Genomic DNA, 18742 nt, shown 5'->3' with positions numbered 1-18742 from the left:
TCCTTCCTCTAGCTTTCTTTAGGTTAAGAATACAATGTGTAATACATACAACATACAAAATATGTTTATTTGACTGTCTATATGATCAGTAAGGCTTCTGGTCAATAGTAGGCTAGTAGTAGTTAAGTTTTGGGAGAGTCCAAAGTCCTACATGATTTTTGACTGTGGGTGGGTGCCTCAAACCCCATTGTTGTTCAAGGGTCCTCTGTGTATGTGCGTGTTTCTCCTGGCAGGAAATAAAGGTGGTAAGGACAGGAGGTAGGACATTTTGGATTAACAAGAAGAGGATTTTCATTATTTTTCCTGCCACGTGGAACACCCAAACGTTTAGTGAGGTTGAAAATCACCCCCACACTGGCAGGCTTGAGCATGTGAATTTCTCCCTCCCTCCTGCTCTCCCGTCCACCTTTGCTCTTCTGGGTTCCTCTTCCCGTGATGTATGTTGGTCAGTTTTAGTGGGAAGTGAATTTATTGGAAATGAAGCTTGCTTGTATAGCTCTGACAATAAGAGGTCTTCGTGATCAATATTTGTAGGCCCGTTTCCCCAAAACTGTGTATCATACCTAATCCCTGTGCCTAGATCTCTCAAGGACTGAAAATTTATGATGTCCTCTTTAAGTAAAGAATTAAAATGTAGTTGCTTGTAGTCTTTAAGGATGCGCTGAATTTGGTGCTGTATACGTGTGATCTCAATAGGTCTTCAGGACAGACCTTCCTCTCAAGGTCTATAATAACCACGTGGATGGTGTATGTGAAGCATACACGATAGTACACGAAGCATACAAGATAACAACCATGTGGATGGTGTATGTGAAGCATCTAGTCCCACCGGAGGGCTCTGGGCTCTCCTGGGGCAGCCACAGCTTTCCCTGGGTTACAGACAAGGAAACCTAAGTTCATAGAGACTGCATTGGTGATGTGTTCAAGTTAACAGTGCAAAATAGGAGGTATCTCTGTTGTGGAAAACTGACCTCCATGCTTCAGAGCCAGAATACAACCCGAGACAGGGTTAGAGATAAAGAAGAACACTAGTTCTACTGCTGTGCGGGGCCGAAGGAGGCAGCCGGCAGCCCACAGCCTTCAAAATTGAAATCCGTAAGAGGAAGGGGCTGGGCTGTTTCACTGGGAAATACAGGATCTAACTGGTTTCGACAGGAATTGCGGATGAGCTGCCAGTGGCCTCCTCGGTCCGGAAACGCAAGTCTGAAAGTCTGAGAAGGGAGGAGGGGGAGGTCCCCGGGAGAGAGGAGGAAGGTTACTTGGAAATCAAGCTTTTGATTTTAAAAGCCTGAAGCTTTTTGATCTTTGTTCAACTTGATGCTTTTAAGTGGTTCCATCTATTGGTGTGTTTTTGCCACGGAACAGAGTACCCTGAACCTTAACCGTAGTGCCTTCAAACTGCAGCTTTCCATTCCGCTGTGGATTCCGAGGGGCAGGCAGGGTGAGCTGGATTACGGGCCTGGCTGCCCCTGCCGTGGTTTGCTCCAGGTCTGGGCCCTCGGCTGGGAGGCGGCAGATGAGCCCTACAGGCAGGAGTGGAAGCACACACGACATCCTGCCAGGGAGCCGCGAACTCACAGAGGGGCTTCCCAGGCCTTCTGGTGGCCAAGGCCAAGTGCAAGGACAGTCTAGACTCGGGGCGGAGAAGTAGAGACCATCTCACACTTTCACCCTCTGCCGCCCGGGTCCGTCTCCAGGTTCAGAAGGATCTTTGGAGTCTTTGCTTCCAGTGTGCCTTGTGTGTTGGCTCCTTGTTCCGTGAGGATATTCAGTGGCCAGGACATGTTGGTGGGTGACCTGAAGCAGGCGGTGCGGGGAACGGGCAATGATCCTGGGACCAGCTATGTCCCAGGCACGGGGGCCCTCATTTCTGGTTGGGGTTCTGGAGCTGAATTTTCAGGAAGCAAAGATCTGGGCATCCGCCAGAAGCTTGTCAGCATCCGTCGGACCATCCTCACCTGATCAGAAGTTGCGGTGTAGTGAGAAGACTCTGGGCTTGGGGCCCAGCTTCTGGAGTCCTGGCTTGGTTACCGCTTCCTGGAGCCCATTTGGTACCTACCCCCATTCTCCTGTTCACGTTGGAGAATATCATGTGTCTATGATGTGTTAGACACTTCTACTGATGAGTTCCTAAATCCTCATCACCAACCGTAGCCTGAGTGGTAGTGTCTTTACTTTGCCCCATGGGTAACTTGGGATCAGGGGGATGGAAAAATCTGAAGCTCTAACATAATAGAGGGGGATTCTGGGGCTGAGTTGCTTGTTTTCTATGATGTAAGCTTGGTCTCCAGGGTGGGCTGCCTCCCCCCTCCCCAGGGCTACACGAAACATTCATCAAGATGTGGGAAGAAAATTTTACAACTTCCATTTATAATTCTTTTCATCAAAAATGAGAGGGAAGAGATGCCTGGGTGGCTCAGTCAGTTGGGCCGCTCGCTGCCTTTGGCTCAGGTCATGATCCCAGCGTCCTGGGATCGAGTCCCACATGAGTTTCTTACTCAGCAGGGAGCCTGCTTCTCCTGCTGCCTGTTCTGCCTGTGCCCACCCCTTGCTTGTGTGTGCTCTCTCTCTCTCTGACAAAAAAATGAATAAGATCTTTGAAAAAAATCAAAGGGAAATCAAGCTCTATTAATAATTAGAATCCAGAATGACCCTGGAAAAATTTGTGTCCATATGGCACTTAGTCATGACTCTGGCATCAAATGAAAGGGCCTCCCACAGTACAGACGAGTTGATGACATCACCCTCACATTGCCAGATAATACAGTTTGGGACTGGACAGGTATACACATCCGTAAACTGTTTTCTTCCTTTAATTACACCAACCCTCATAAAATAGCAAGTGGCTTAAAAATAAGCACTGTAAAGCCATCATGAATTGAAGGTAATATTGCTAATGAAAGTATGGTGAACAGCAGGAAAAGACAGCACTGCCCTGGTCTTCTTCTGCTCAGCGTGTTCACACATGCACCCTGGGATGAAATAGCAAGCTGATCAGATTCAAAAATAAGTAGGCTTAGAAATCTGAACTTATGTAAAGAACTATTTGATATATGGAGTTGTAACTGTAATTCTTCATGATACACCTAATCCTAATGGTATTCTGGGGCTTCAGGTGTTGACTAAGTGTTGTATGAAACCGTTACCAGAAGCAGGACATTTCAACACACCCAAAACTGGAAGAAGGCCCTGCGCAGTTGGTTAAGGAGTTTACCGGAAACTGTGACTCACTCTGCCTGCCTAAGATCCTCTAGGTCTGTGTGTTTTGAAGAGTTACCTTGCGTACCCATGCTCAGCACTGAAGTCTAATATTTAATTAGACTAAATTAAAACCAGAATTTTGAATCACTGTTATATGCATATTTTTAGTACGAGCAAAAAGGTTATATGTTCCTTTAATAGAAAAAGTAATTAATTTTTAAAAACAAGTATTATTGGATTCCTTATCTCACTTTTAAAAGATCCTTCTTTATGCTTGCAATGAATATTGTGTAGGATTATGCAATCATATGGGTATGGGATTGTAAATAAATATACATATATAGGAGTTGCATGCTTGAAGATGTTGTTACCGCAAGTATGAATTCATCGGCAGTTGGTGACCACGGGTCTAGTGGAACAAAGGCTCTCAGAAATTTCTTCCTGCTTTCCATGCCAACCCTTCACAGTGTTGGCACTTTGATGTGGATGAGGGCATCATCTTAGGATGGAGCATACTTATGGTGGGCTTCCTAGCAGCCTTGGCCATGAGGCTGGGACATCATTTGGATGAAGGCAGGTAGAGCTCTAACGAGAACAGAGTGGGTTCTAAGATCTCTAGAGTCCTGCCAGCAGTAAGACCTTGAAGGTAAGAGTTCCCAGTCCCCTGGGTCAAGGCTGCAGAGAGCCGTGGACAGGCTAGGTACAGCACCAGCCAGGATTCTGCATCCTTCGGAGGGGCGCCCAGCAGCTGTGGTCCTTACAGCTCTATCACCAAGGGTTTTCCTGCTCCGAATCCCACAGGAACCGTGCTCATGGTGAGATGAAGTCACTTTACCGAGCAGACACTCCATGGGGAAGTGATGACAGATCTAAGCCTAGCGGGCGGGGTGCGCCCCCCATGAAAGAAAACTGGGGATTTCCATGTGTCATTGAAGAAAAGGAAGGCAGCTTTGGGGAGGCTGGCCCATTTTTGGGTCTGAGGATGTGCTCCAAAGGTCCTTGGGAGGTAAAAATTAGAGTTAGGGATTGCAAAGGAAGGGAAAATGTCCTTCCTCACACCGAATCTGACTGTGGGGATCCACATTTCAGCAGTTTCTCGGGTGATGAGACTTGCCCCTTGTACCTCCATCCGATGTTCCAGATCATCACTGTCTCTTCTGGTCAGGTAGACGTTGTGAGATGTGTCAAAGGTATGTGGATGCAGAACTGAGAATATTGCATGAGATTCTGCCCCATTCGGAGATTACTTGCTTCTCATACGTTTACGTTTGTGGATGGTTTTTCTAGTCCCAGGATGCATATTGCCTTTTGGTGGAGTTTGCTTTGAGCAAACAGTCAACTTGCATTTCTCCAGAGTCTATATTGACTGAAGTAAATTCTCCAAGGGAAAATATCTCCTGAAACCAGCCAACATGCACTGTGAATTGTCAGCCCATGCCTGGCAGCAGGCCTCATCCTGACAGAAAGGGCAGGGGCAGGGAGGCACTGGGGAACCTGGCTTGGGGGTCAGACCTGAATGTGAAGCCACACTCTGCCCCCTTGTAGGCTCTGAGAGGGTGAAAATGTCCTTTTCAAACACTCTGAGCCACCATTTTGTCACTTGTAAAATGGTGATGACACAGTCTCACAGGCCAATCAGAAGACGTCTTATGGTCTGAATTGCATGAAGTAGTATATGGAGAACAGCTAGCCTGGTGCCCGGTGCCTCGTAAATACCATCTAAGGTGTCGTCACTATGAATAGTGGGACCACCTGCTTTCCTGTTTACAGCCCTCCAGCTTGCTCGTGCTCTCACCCAGCTCAGTGTTCAAAGCCTAAATGGCTTGACCTTAAATTTCTACACTTTTATTGTCTGTGCTCAGATCATTCTTGAATGTCCTTCTTGTAATATCTGCCTTGAAAATTCTACCCTGTTAAGTTCTAGCTTGAATATAATCTCATGTCAGACTATTTGTTGACTGATCTTTATCTACTGTATCCAGCCCAGTTTGTAGGAATCCCTCATTCCCATAATTTTAAAAGCCTGCCTCTCCTAGTTTTATTCCACCGTCCACTCACATCGCCATTCCTATAAACACTAGTAAGCATATGCTGTTGTAAAAGGCTCTAGAAACATGAAGATGAGAGACTCTGCCCGCAGAGCGTTTGCCAGCTAATACGGGGGGCAGATATACACACAGGGAATGACCGCCAGATAGGGGAAGTTCTGTGACAAAGACGGACTTCGGATACTATGAAGAGAAACAGCAGGGGAAGCCACTCTGTGCGTAGAGTCAGAGAAGGTGTCCTAGGAGGAGATCACCCAAAGCTGTCATTTGAAAAGTGGGTTGGAGCCAGCCATGCAGAGGACCCGGGAGGACCAGACCACAGAATGGCTTGATAGTGTCAGAAAGCAGAGCCCACCTGGAAGGCCACGGGGACGCCAAGAGTGCGAAGGTGGGTCTGGGGGATCACAGAGCTTACCGCAGGTGATCTCTTGTTAGACTGGTGACTGTCAGGATGCTAATGTCAGTGCCACCGATGTTCTGAGACATCAATGGTGGGGGACAGGACCAGGCTGTAGAAGGGAATAGTGGTGATGTCCTGTCTGGCTTTGTCTTCTTGTCAAGTGGCTTGAGGTTCCTTAAGGGACCCGATCTTACCTGACTTTATATGGCCTGTGCCTGACCTGGCAGAGCCTGACATCTCCTTAGAGATCCATGAGAGCTTATATTTGCCCTGATAGAACTTTCTGCTTCTTTGAGAACTTCTTGCAACTAGGGGGATCCCCATGGTGAGAAAACACTTCCTGATTTCTAACGTACCATCTACATCACTGCATGTCAGAGTGTGGTACATGGGTGGGAATATCACCATTACACTTCCATTAGAGGTGCAGACCCTTGGCCCTGTCCCAGACCTACCAAGTCAGAATCGCTGGTCATGAGGCTCAGAAAACCACGTCTTTGCGTGTTCTCCATCTGAGTCTGGGGTAACAGCACAGAAAGTTTCCATGACAGTGTCAACCTAGGCTGTGTGCTGCAATCATCTGCAATCATCCAATTCCAGGCTAATTAAATAAACAACTTCTAGGGTGGGACCCCAGACACCAGCACTGGTAAAGTTTCACAGGTGGTTCCTAGGTGGAAAATGACTGGGTTAGAACCCAAGGAAGGAGTCCACACACTGAGCAAACTTGGCCTTGCTTGAAAACCTCTTCTTCCAAACAGAATAGGCCCAGGTCCCTTCCTTTGTAGCAGGACTGTGGCATCTCCCCTTCCCCAGGAGGAGACAGGACCTTACCTCCTTTTGCACATGGATGCCTCTTGCTCAAGAGCCCATGGAGATTCCGTGTAAATTTTCCAGTATGGATTCTGGAAGCCAGAATGCAGAAGGGAAAGTCTTACTTCATTTACAACAGTCTTCTCATAAAGAAGTACTTGAGCAAACAAGTATAAAGTATACATGTATAAACCCCCCCACTATGTAAACATTTTTAGTCATCAACTTATTAAGATCTCATTTGTGCTTATCATGCGATATGCCCAATATTGTTCGCTAAAAGGGAGCCAACATTTGTCCTTGAAAATGTATTCAGATTCCATTTTAAGTCTTAATTCAGACAAAGCTCAATATCAAACTGGCTTTCTTTCTGAGTGAAGGTTTTCCCTGATGCTGAGATTCATCTCCTGGCCTCAATCGTATTATCAGATCTGATGTTTAAGGTCAGACACTCACGGAATTATTAGGATTGAGATCCCCTTTGAACAAACTCACCTGCCTTTTCTCAACCAGAGTGAAAATGGTTGAGTCATAAGTCAAGGGTTTCCTGAAGGAAAATGCCATCTTGTGTTTGTGCCTCGACGTCCCCATCATCACCTAATGGCCGGCGACAGCCAGTTCCCTGTGAAATGAGTTAACCAGCCCCGATGTGCCTTAATGGACTCAGAAATACAATTATCTTTGCTTGCCAGAGATCAATTAATTGATTTGTCTGGTTCTGTCAGAAACAATCCTTTTCCTCACTTCTCTTATTAAAATAAGTTGCTGTCCTTCTCATTCATTCCCTCACTTTTGAATGGGAGTGGGATTATAGTGGTTGAGAACCCCACTGGATGTCCAGCACTGCTGGGTAAAGAGAGGCCAGGATGACTCTGGGAGGGCAGGGCATGTGGGACCCACCGGTGAGTATCTCCAGGGCCTTGACTGTGGTCCATTTGCTGTGAAGACGGACTGTGTGCCCTGATGAATGGCCAGTGGGCATGATATTCATGGCACAGAAATCAGAGATCTAATGTACCAGTTCAGGCCCATGACTTTCCACGTGTGCAGACAGACAGATTCCCTTTATTTTTTTATAAGTCAGCGTGATTCAGGATTTTTATCGGTCTGAGTCAAGGGTTCCTTCTAGCTCAGGGCATGTAGGTTGACTCCATGGTCTCTAAGAATAAAATTCCATAATTGTTGTAATTAAAAAATTTGATCTCCTCCTCCCTGTCAAAAGGCCTTGTTAGAATTATTCCTACGACTGTTACTCAAGTATTTATGCATTTGGGAGATGCCGGATTATTTTTCTAGCAAATCCACATTCCTGTCAACAATTGTCCTGTCCCATTTTTTCTTCTTTTGCCTTTGAATCTGTGACTTCTGAGCTTGATGCTTTAAGCCTTTTATCCTCTTAACCCCTGGCTGAGGACAGGCTCAGCAGGTCTATGAAGAAGAACCCCTCCCAGGGGGCTCAGATTAACATGCTTCTGGAGAGCTCAGAGCCGCCCACAGGGGGAATCAGAGGCCAGGCAGAAACCCCTGGGCAGAGTGGCCCTTTCTCGTTTTGAGCTCAAAGTGGTTCTTGCGAAGCCCTCTCAGGGGAGTGAAAGGCCTCTGGTCCTGAAGGTGGTAGAAGGAGCACAGACCCAGATCTTGGTTTGGATTCGGTTTTCTCTGCTATTAGCCAGGTGCCCATGGGCAAGTTGCTAACCTCTGGTCTCTGTTTCTTCACTGGCTTTGCAGGATTATGTTTGAAGCCAGTGAGGTGGTATTTGTAAGGCTCCTAGTTAAAATGAGGTCCAGACCTTGTGGGGCTCGTCGAGAGGGCCTGAAACAGACCACTGAACTGGCTGGAGCCTGAGTTGGATAGTTCCTTTCTGTGGTTTAATAGTCACCACAACTCATCCCTCAGGAAGAGATAAAGCCTTTTTGGTCTTAAAATGTTTTAGGAGCGCCTGTGTGGTTCAATCAGTCAAGTGTCTGACTTCGGCTTGGGTCATGGTCTCAGGGTCCTGAGATGGAGCCCTGTGTCAAGCCACACATCCAGCCCAGCATCACTGGGCTCCCTGCTCAGCAGGGGGCTTGCCTCTCTCTCTCTCTCTCTGTCCCTCCCCCTGCTCCTGCACACGCTCTCTTTCTCTCAAATGAGTGAGATCCTTACAAAAATGTAGTGGACGCCATATTGGTTCAGATTGGCCTCCCTGGGGGAAGTCCTGCTTCCTGGTCTTTACCTCATACACGGGATCTACGAAGTGAGAATGTCACCTTTCTTTTGGTCCAGCTTTACTGAGTTATCACTGACCTGTAATGTCACATAAGTCTAAGGTGTGCGTGTGCTGGTTCGGCCTCGTTTATCTCGTGAAGGGATCACAATAAGGTTAGTTAACACATCTGTCACCTCCCTTAGTTGCTGCTTTGTGTGTGTGTGTGCATGTGCGTGTGTGTGCGCGCACGTGTGCGTGTGTGTGTGTGTGTGTGGTGAGCACATGTAAGTCTACTCATTCATCAACTTCAAAGCGCAACACATTTCTAAAGAAATAATTCCCTTGGGGACTCTTGAGAAACGTAGTCTATAGAGATATACTAAATCACAGAGGTTTCTTTTCTAGAAGGTTCTTTGAATGGCTCTTGGGTCAGAGTAGAAAGCATAAGGGATTGACTGAGGTCCTTAAAGGCTCTTGTTGTCCAGTATTGCTCAAAAGCAGTTTTTAATTGCATTTCATCAGATTTCCTCATTGTAAACATCTAATTACACCCATAGACATAAATCAGATAATTCTGCCTCGTGAAGGAATCATGGTGACATGGCGACATTTTTCACACTCACCTGTTACGTTTATCGTCAAAATGCCTTCCCACCTTCCCTCTCCCTGCGCCCGCCCCCCCTTCCCTCTCCCTTCCTCCTCTTCCTCCCCCCCCGCCCCCTCCCCCTCTCCTCCCCTCTCTCCCCTTTCTTGTCCCTTCCTCGCTGCCCTGTCCCTCTCCTCCCCCTCTTCCTCTTTCCCTTCCCCCTCTCCCTCCCTCTCTTTCTCTCCTTCCTCCCTTTTCTTCCACTGAGCAAACACGATTTGATACGCACACGTGTTTTCCTTTGCAAAACTCTGGTAGACCAGTTTGGTCTCTCTTTTTTCTCTTTCCCTTTTGGGAGCACTTCCTGTAACCCCCCACATTCCTTTATGTGTAATAGCTGCAAAGGTTCCCTTACAGAGGATCAATCATAAATTGCTTCACCAGTGTTCTCTTCTTGGACATTGTTTGTTTTTTTTTCTTAATATTAGAATGCATTTTATTATTTAGAATTTGTCATAGCTTTTTTTTTTTTTTTTAATAATCAGGAAATGTTTCATGCTTGTTAATAAAAACCGGTTACCCTGAAAATGGTCATTTTTCTGCTTCTCGTGCTTCTAAGTCCCTGGTAATGTTGAGGGAGGTTAGCGCCATGGTTGACCATCCAACACGGGGAGGAAGGACATGACTCCGCCGAGTGGCCTCACTCCCAGACCTCCATTCCGCCTCCTCCTGAGCTCCTGCAAAAGGTGCACTCTGGGGCTCCAAGGAATTCAGAACTGACTCGGGGCTCTGGGGCGTCGGGCAGTAGCTCTCCACTCCTTCAGGGTGAGGAGCTCTTAGGAGCCACACAAGTCTGCACATGTCCCCTCCAGCTCATGCTCGGGTCTCCACGGCTCCACCTGCCCCACATGCAGACCTTTTAGTCTCTGAAGTTACTGTCTGGGGACTTCCGGGAAAAGGGGAGTCGCCAGTAGAAGGCTCGCCCTTCCCTGCTCTTCCTAAAAATAGCAGATCTTTGTACTCACCAACCTGCTCTGTGTTCCCCCAAAAGGTGACATTCTCGGCTTTCTTTGAAAAACTCTCTTTCCTTTCATTTGATGAAGCCACCTCTTGAATTCTGTCTCAGCCCACTGGAGTCAACCAGAATTTCACTGGAGAAGAAAATTTAAAAATTCTGGATCACTACAACCAACCTCTCACAATCCCATAAATCAGCAGAGAGTAGTGTCCCTGCACTGCAGAGGCGGCAGGGGTTCTGTAGGCTCAGCGGGTGCACAGGGTCACACACGTGGCCAGTGGCCAGAGGGAGGGGTTCCCTTGGGGGTGCCTGGACCCCAGAGTCTGGACATTCTGTCTCCAGCCCACCAGGCACTTTTGTTTCCCTGGGGCCCGGTTGGGTGTACAGATGGCATGAGGTGTGTGTCCCCCTTCAGTCAATACTCTACTTCTGCGAACAGCAGAACGGCAGGGTACCACAGTCAAGGGGGAATCAGACTCAGACTGGCTTTCCTTGCCGCCCGCCACCCGCCTGCATTCTTCCGTTCGTAGTGAGAGGATGACGTATGGGGAGTTCTGTCCTCCTGGCTAATGACGGGCGGGCAGGCAGCGACAGAATTTCTTCCCCTAAATAGAACCTCACAGATGAGCATTTGCTCCCCCTCTTTCCTACCCACTAGAGCTTTCCCCGATGTCATCTTCCTCAAGAGGGAATGTGTGGCTTCCCCTCCTTGGAGCTCCCCCCCCCACACACAGACCCAATGGGAAGCAGATTTCTGTCATCTCCCGTTCCTCTGTTTGTGCATTTGTAAACTTGTTAACTTACTTGTCCAGGGGACACTGGGTTCTGCTTGACTCAGCGCTGCCCTAGGAGCTCTGGTAGAACCAGGAGAAAGACGGAGACATGAACTCAAGTTGTTCACAGAGGACTATGGGAGTTAGAGATGCAAGTCAAGAGAGTGGCATCCCGAACGAGAAAGCAGAGCACAAGCAAGGATGCCCTTCCCCCTCCCCCGGGACGTTACCTGCAGGAGAGGGCTCCCTAGTCACATAAAGACTGAGAAGGGATCCCAGGCATCGAGACCCCCACAGGCCAAGGCTTGGAGATGAAAAAGTGTGGCATCTCCCGGAAAGTGCCCTGGTGTCCGGGAAGGCTGTGTAGAGGTGGTCTTTCTGTAGACTGGGAGGGGGCGTTAGTCCTGATCATCATGACGGGCAGGTTTGCTGTGCCTTAGAGCCAGGATGACACCTTGCAGCTAAGGGATGGTTACGGGACGGTTGAAGGAAGGGGGACGGGGGTTGCGGGGACTGTAGAAATGACTCGCAGCTAAGGGATGGTTACGGGACGGTTGAAGGAAGGGGACGCGGGTTGCGGGGACTGTAGAAATGACTCTTGGGAAGGGAAGAGGACGCTTGGGGTGAGGGAATTGATGACGGTGTGAAGGCGTTTCAGAGGGAGAGCGTGTGGCAACGCCAAAGCAGTGGGGTTGGAAGAATCGGGGCTTTTATGTCGTGTGGAGGGGGAGAGAGGGGTTGCAGTGGAGACCAGCTGTCCCCTGGGGTGAATTAGTAGAGGAAGCGGAGGGGGGGTTCCAGTCCGTCAGGGTTGATGATGGGAGTCCACAGGTCTGGAGGCAACCAGGGAGCTGAGTCCGAGGCCAGGCAGGGACCTGGGCTCTGATTCATCAGCTCATGGGTGTTCAGTGGCTTGCGACACTTTGTGAGCTCAGACCGTGTGTCAGGAGCTTTAGGACATCAGTTCACCCGGTGCTACTGGCAGCTCTGTGAGTTAGGGATTATTACTTCCAACTTCCAGATGGGTAAACTGAGGCTTGGAGAGATAGATACCTGGCTATCCTACAGCACAGCCAAGGTTTGAACTCTTGGCCGTCTGTCTGCCAATCCAGGACCATCGACACTGTTCTGCGCTCTGTCGGCAAGGCGGGACTCCAAGAGAAAAACCACCATTTCATTCCATCTGAAGGTGAAGAAACACACAAAGTGTCTGAGCTAAAGCTGTTGAAGAGGTGTCAGAAGCACCAGCAGAGCAGAGAAATCGCAGAAGGGAAGGGATGCGAGTGCCTGGGGGAAAGAGCTCCCTAGGGTCACCCGCAGCAGACGGATCCCCGGGTATGGGGACCCAGAGTGTCTTGAATCTGGCCTCCGATGGTCCAGGTTCATCATTGTCAGAGAGTTTGTTTTTATGAGGAGAGCATGGAGCCAGAGAACCTGGTATGCAGGGAGATGGGAGCTGACCCTGCAGGGCGAATCTCCCCCCAGGACTGGGGAGAGTGGACCCCTGAGCCGGCTTTTGCTAGTCAGTGTGATCAAGCCAAGTAGAGCCAATGGCCGTGGCCGTTCACCACCCACTGCCCTCTTTGAGCTGAAGCTGCTGGGGTTGGAGAGGGCCCCTGGGGGAGGCAGAGGTGCATACCAAGGAGCTAGAACTTTTCCTTGTGGGGTTGGTGCAGGGGGGTGAGTATGGGATGTTGTGAGCAGGTGAGTGATCCGATTTGGATCAGAGCGTCCTTTGGGGGAAGGGTAGGGCAGAGACTGTAGCAGGGGGAGCAGGTCCGCTTGGAAGAGGACGGACAGGCATGTATTTGAATTCGTAATTACTGGGTGAGGTATGTGAACGGGGCAGTGATGATGCAGGAGACATTTACGGAGCCGTGTGACAAAGAGGTATCTTACCGCCCTGCAAATCGTATCGATTAGCAATTTCTAAGCTTTGTGTAAAGCACAAATCCCACCACTGATCTCTCTCTTCCCATGACTTAGCGAGCCGTAGAACCAGAAGAAGCAGTCAGGAAACGGAACCGGTGTGCTTTATTTATAGCTGGGAGGCTTCCGAAGACTCTCCCAGTGCGGGGTATTGAGAAAACAGATCAGGCAGTGAGGATTAGGCATAGGCGTGGAGGCCGAGGTGGGATTTCTTCCTGTCTCTCTCCTCTCCAATGGAGATAAATCTTTAGAGTCCAGTGTTTAGAGGCAGCAGGGAGGGAGCTGAGGAGGAGAGAAGATGAAGGGATGTCTGGGTCCCAAGAGGGGCCCAGGGTCCATCGGCTGAGCTGTAGTTACCACTTACAGGGAGTAAACTGCAGGTAGACAGGACTCGTGTGGTTCTTGATATTTAAGGCAAAACTGCCCTTCCCTTGTTAAAATGCGTCCCATTCGGGATCACAGGCTTTAACCAATCCCGCTGTCACTGCTCCTCTGCGGACACTCACTGCCGAGGTATCCAGTCCCCTGGGTTTAAATGCCATCCGTGTGTCATTGGCTTCCTGGCTGATGTCATCCGCCTCTTCCCTCTTCCAGACTTCAGACTTGCCCAGCACGAGCTGGGCTCATTGTCGTCTTCCTGTCCCGAGGACCCCCAGGCCAAACACTGGATCTCCCACCTTCCCTCCCAAACCTCTTCCATCAGTCACCCTACTTCCATTAATGGCAACTCTGTCCCCCAGTTGTGGAGATCAGCATCGGAGAGCAATTCTCGACTTCTCTCTGTCTCCCGCCTCGTGTCACCGCAGCCAGAGCTCTTGTTGGCTCTCCCTTCACAATGCCTCCAGAAGAGGACATCTCTCACCCCTACTGCTAATGCGCTGGTCAAGCCAGCGTCTGTCCCGTCTGGATTTGTACGATCGTCTTCCCTGTCTGTTCTCCCTGATGTCACCCCTGGCCATGTCTGGTCCCTCACAACGTAGAGGTCTGATGGTCCTTCTAAAGCGACACTCCAGTGCTCCAGTTCTCCAAGAGCTCTTCAGTTTGTTGGGAACAGAGCCAGAGTCACTGCAACGGACACTTACTCTCCACTCCTTCATGTCCGCCTGCCAGAGAGGTGTCTCTGTAGCTCCTTGATTGTGCCGGACGTGGCCCTGCGGTAGAGCCTTTGTGTTGGCTGTTCCTAGTGTCTGGGCTGTCCTCCCCTCCACTCTTTCAAAGCACTGCTGGAAGTCCCCTCCCATAGCGGATGCTGTGACCTGCTGTGCAGGGGTGTCTGGGTTTATGGCTGGGCACCTGCCGCTGGGTTCCTCCTCAGAGAGGTTACCTCCAGAGGAAGTCCCTGCCCTACCCAATGTTGCATGTACGTCCTCCTCCTGCTCTGGGGCTGTTGACATCCAGTGACTGGTTGAGGAGCGCTGCAAAGGCCTGTCCCCCTCGCCCTGATCAGGGTCACCTCTGATGGACTGACCCTGTTGCAGTTACATCTCTGTCCATCTCTCCTGCACCCAGTCCTATCTTCCTCACTCTCCCATGGGGATGTTCCTGAGATCACACCTCAACATGCGGATCTCCAGTGAGGATACTCTTTACCAGGACATCCAAATTGAAACGCCTGCCCTGACCCTCTCTCCAAACTGGAGTCCCCCCAGTGCCTCTCCCAGCTCTGTGAATGCTGTTACCTTGCTCTACTGATGTGTTTTTGGTGGTGTCTGCCTTCCCTTCTCCCCCACTGTAGGCCATAAGCTCCTGGAAGGAGGAACACCTGGTGTGTCCCCTGATGTTGCTCGAGACTGTAACTGGGCCGGGCTCATTGTAGGAGCTCTTCTAGTGTTAACTGAATGAAAGGAATAGAGAAGCGGAGGCTGTGGTTGACAAGGACAGGGGAGGCGACAGCGTATTCCCTGCTTCAGCATGGTGGGCACCTAGAGTGTCACGACAAGGAGTCCAGGGTCCCTTCCAGGACCTGCAGGAAAGAACACCCCATTAATCAGAGGTAACTCTTGCAACCATGCAGGACTTGGGGCTGTCTTGGCTTCCCTGGGCTTCCCAGAAGAGTTCCAAACATGGGGTAACTTGCACAAGAGGATGGCTTTGTCTCACAGGCCTGGAGTCCACACAGCAGAGTCAGTTTCTCCTGAGTCTGTCCCAGGCCTCCCTCCTGGCTTTGCTGGCCATCTGGTGGTGTCAGGGTTGCAGAGGCATCCCTGTGGTCTCTGCCTCCATCCTCACACGGTGTCCCAGGTTTCCAAACCTCACCTTCCCTTGTGCGTGTCTGTGTTGTGTCCAAATTTCCCCTTTCCAGGGGTGTCCGGGGGGCTCCATCAGTTGAGCGTCTGACTCTTGATTTCAGCTCAGGTCATGATCTCAGGGCTGTGGGATAGACCCCTGCATCAGGCTCCGCACTCAGTGGGGAGTCTGCTGGAGATCCTCCGACTCCCTATCCCTCGGTCCCTCCCCCCATCTGCATTTTCTTTCTCTCTCTAAAACAAAACAAAACAAAACAGAAACAAACAAATAAACAAACAAAAAAACCCAAAACAAGAAAGAAACTGACCTTGTCAGTACTCAGTCGGTGGTGAAGAACCCTCCCAGCTCTCCCATTTCCTAACTGTTAATCCAGGCCTTTTCTCTCTCATCACTGAAATATCCCAAAGGGATACGGCAGCCTGCCGTATCCTTCTTTGGGGATTTGCTCTGCAGCCATATCTCTCTGCTTACCGTATCACGTTGTGCGCACACATGTGCTCATAGACACGTGTCCTTGCACACAGACCAGGCTGTGTGATTCCAGTGCTCCAAAGCGCATCCCTTGGGGAATGGCTCCTTCCCCCAAGCTCCTTGTTCTCTTTGATGAAAAGGGTGCATCTGCAAACTTGTTCTGAGTTGGATTCAAACAGTGACTGGGAACAGGGACCTGCTTTGTGTTCTGGTTGTCCAGTAGTCTTCTTTAGTATGAGGGGGACGTCGGTGAAGGAGGGGGATGACAGCATGTATCTCTGTCAGTTTATACTCACTCAGTCCGCCCTGGAGGATGGCTTGTTTCCATCTTTGAAACATCATGTGAATAGGGCTACTTCTCAGATGAGGACCCAAGAGACTCCGAGATTATGTCAGCAGCCCAACCTGGGCTTCGACGTCAGAGTGATCAGTTTCTTTGGTGACCCCAAGTTCTCAGAGCAGGATCCCCATGGACACATCTGAAAAATATAGATAATGAGAGTTCCTACCTCCTAGGGCTTTTGTGAACAAAAATTATGTATGTGTGTGCGCTGTTCCCAGTACATTTTCGCTGTGTGCATATTATAAATCATCATCATCATTGTGGTTGTTACGCAGTCTGCCTGGAAGATCATGACTGCTGGTTGGTGGCACAGCCAGCGTGGACACCTGCATCTCACTCCCTGCAATGCTTATGTGTTCTTGTACAGTTGACCCTGACCAACACGGAGAGCCACTGATGAACGGATTTTTACAGGACAGTGCTGTAAATGTATTTTCTCTTCCTTCTTTTTAAAATATCTTGTATTTATTTAATCAGAGAGAGAGTGAGAGAGAACACGAGCTGGGGCCAGTGGCAGAGGCAGAGGGAGAAGCAGACTCCCTGCCAAGCAAGGAGCCCGGTGCGGAACTCAGTCCTAGGACCCTGGGATCATGACCTGAGCCCAAGGTAGAGGCTTAACCGACTGAGCCACCCAGGTGCCCCATGTTCTTAATGATATTCTTAATCAGGAATGTTGTCTTTTCTCTAGCTTGCTTTATTTTAAGAATGCCGTATATAATACGCAGAACATACAGCATGTACGTTCATCGACTATGTTATCAGGAAGAATTTCTATCAACACTGGGCTTCTAGCAGTTAATTTTACCTGAAGTAGAAAGTGATAGGTGAGTTTTCAACTACACGGGGGGGTCCGAGCCCCCCAGCCCCCACGTTGTTCCAATTTCAGGTTTGCATGCTTTGCCTTGCTCGCTACACTTTGTATATCTTTGACTTCAGAGAGTTTGCTTCTGTGGGGCCACAGAAACAGCTCTGCTGAGTTTATCTATCCGTCTGTCCGCATAGTCATTCATTTGTTCCTTGGCTCGCTCTCTCATCATACATGTATCAAATAGGTAATAGGAAAAAAACAAATGAACCAGCTTGTGTGTAGCCCCTGCTGTATCCTAGGGATGGAGCTGGCGTTTATCTACATTGTTTCATTTAATTATCCTGGAGCAGCAGATATTATCTTTCTTATTTTACACATGAGCAAACAGCATTCAACAAAGAACAAAGCAGAATATCTTACTTGAAAGCATGCAGGCTACTACCTCTCCTAGCTTTGCACCTGCCCCTGCTGGGAGCATCCTTCCCACCTGTGATGTTCTCCCTGCTAGCCCCTGCTCGGGTCTTCTCATGTCTTCTCAGAGGCCACCTGTCTCTGAAGACTGTCCGACGGCTCAGGCTGGGTCAGGAGCCTGCTTCCTGCTTCCCTTTGTTCTATCACTTATACTCATCACCTCCCTCTTGTACTGTAAGGGCCTGGCATCTGGGTCCCATCAATTCCTGCTTCCCAGGCTTACCCCCAGGGCTCTGTTAAAGCTTGGTGATGAGCGGATGATTGGGGTTGAAATATTTTGACCAACCTTGTTGAGTTTTGGAACACTGAAGTGGTATTTATTGAGAGTCTGCTGTGTAGTTGAGACCGGTGTAGTCATTTCCTGGTTATGACAGCAGTAGCACACTCCCTGTTCTCACGGATACATCGGTCCAGCGCGAGAGAGGGCCATTCAGCCTCGGCTCTCTTTGCTTGGTGGATGCTGTGGTTTGAAATGCACGCTATGACCTAGACTGCGGGTGGTTACAGAAGTAGGGCAGGAGACCCCTCGTTTAGACTGAGGGCTCGGGAGAGGCTCCTAGAGGAAGTAGCATTTAAGAGGAGACCTGAAGATTAATTAAAAAACAGCTAAATATAAGTGAGAGGAATGAGGCCAAAAGGAGGGGCAGGCCGAAGGGATGAGGCCCCGGCAGGAAAAACTTTGTCTGGAAACACACTAAGGCCGCTGTGGCTGCCGGGAGGTGGGCTGGTGCCCAGTCTCTCTGCTCCCGTGCGGACCTCCCGCTGCCCACATGGGGCGGCCTGCCTTTGAGGATTGCAGGCAACCGCACGGGACTGAACCTCAGAGTCACCCTTGACCCGTCTTCGCTGGAGACTCTCCGCATCCTCCCTACCCCTCCGGCCAGGCCTGTGACGGACACGTCCCCGCGCCCCAGACCCGCTGCTCCCCTGCCGTCCTCGCTGCTCACGTGTCCCCTGTCACGGAGCCCGCGCTGCCCCCACCTGCTCTCGTTGGTCCTCCCCGTCCCCGCTCTCCCTGTGCTGTCAACACAGCATCCAGAGGGTCCTTCTAGAAGCTGAGCCGGGGAGCGTCCCTTCTCGGCACCAAACTTCCCAAGGACTCGACTCCCGGCTTCCGTCAGAACAGACACCCGGGTCTTGGTGGTGTTCCACGAGGCCGTTCCTGACCCGCTGGCCACTCCAGCCATTGTCCTGTTCCTCCCACGTGGCCGCCTCGGGCCTGTGGGACAGCCTCTATCTGGAACATTCTTCCCGGTGTGTGTGCCCAGCACAGTTCCTCACCTCCCATGAAGTCTTTGTGCAGATGACGTTCTCTGGTTACCCTTCACGCCTGCAGCCTCCTGCCTCTGCTCCCCAAGGAGCCCTGGAAGTAGCTCCCACGTGACATCGGTATTCTTTTTATCCTCCCTGGAAAGGGGAGCTGCCCCGGGACAGGGGCTTCATCT

General features: G+C 50.0%; 1 protein-coding gene across 3 annotated transcripts in view; it reads left to right on the top strand.

The window, feature by feature from the left end:
• FAM135B (family with sequence similarity 135 member B) overlaps window positions 1-18742 on the top strand; it is a 272532-nt gene that overhangs the window by 101804 nt on the left and 151986 nt on the right. The window lies entirely within an intron of this gene.

Source organism: Mustela erminea, chromosome 16, assembly GCF_009829155.1.
Source record: "Mustela erminea isolate mMusErm1 chromosome 16, mMusErm1.Pri, whole genome shotgun sequence".
NCBI classification, from domain to species: domain Eukaryota; kingdom Metazoa; phylum Chordata; class Mammalia; order Carnivora; family Mustelidae; genus Mustela; species Mustela erminea.
The sequence above is the reverse complement of the archived record's forward strand: the minus strand, read 5'-3'. Positions and strand labels throughout refer to the sequence as shown.